Source organism: Terrapene carolina, unplaced genomic scaffold (genome assembly GCF_002925995.2).
Source record: "Terrapene carolina triunguis isolate 2854851 unplaced genomic scaffold, T_m_triunguis-2.0 Scaffold517, whole genome shotgun sequence".
NCBI lineage: Eukaryota > Metazoa > Chordata > Testudines > Emydidae > Terrapene > Terrapene triunguis.
In genome coordinates this window covers 1372413-1372923 of record NW_020664868.1, presented here as the reverse complement: position 1 = coordinate 1372923, position 511 = coordinate 1372413, and the positions used below count along the sequence as shown (strand labels likewise).

Sequence of the window (511 nt, the reverse complement as noted above, 5' to 3'; positions counted from 1 at the left end):
TCACGGGCACTGCATGCCATCCGTCGCATGGCCTGTCTCCTGAGCACCCATTGCACAGGCGTTACACACCATCTGTCACACGGGCACTGCGTGCCATCCGTCGCATGGCCTGTCTCACGAGCACCCATCACATGGGCGCTGCACACCATCTGTCACACGGGCACTGCATGCCAGGGACATCATCCCACCTCAAGCGGCCTATTCACAGCCTGAGACCATTCCCCCTTCCCTTCCCCCCCAGCCGATCCCCATCCCTCTGTGACATCCCCAGTCTCCCATGTGCCCCCCAACTGATCCCCAGCCCCTCTCTCCCATCTGCACCCCCAGCTGATCCCCACCCCTCTCCCCAGTCTGCACCCCCCCTCAATCCTCAACCTCCCACCCTGCCTGCCCTCCCCCAACTGATCCCAATCCACCCCAGCTGAATTCTGGCCCCCCTCTCCCACCCACCTCCCATCTGATCCCCAGTCCTCCCAGCCGGCCCCCTTTACTGCAACATCCTAGTCCAATG

General features: G+C 63.0%; 1 protein-coding gene across 1 annotated transcript in view; it reads right to left on the bottom strand.

Annotated features, from left to right (window-relative positions):
- Nucleotides 1-511, bottom strand: part of SPRED3 (sprouty related EVH1 domain containing 3) — a 14713-nt gene that overhangs the window by 6224 nt on the left and 7978 nt on the right. The gene's annotated exons all lie outside the window — the stretch shown is intronic.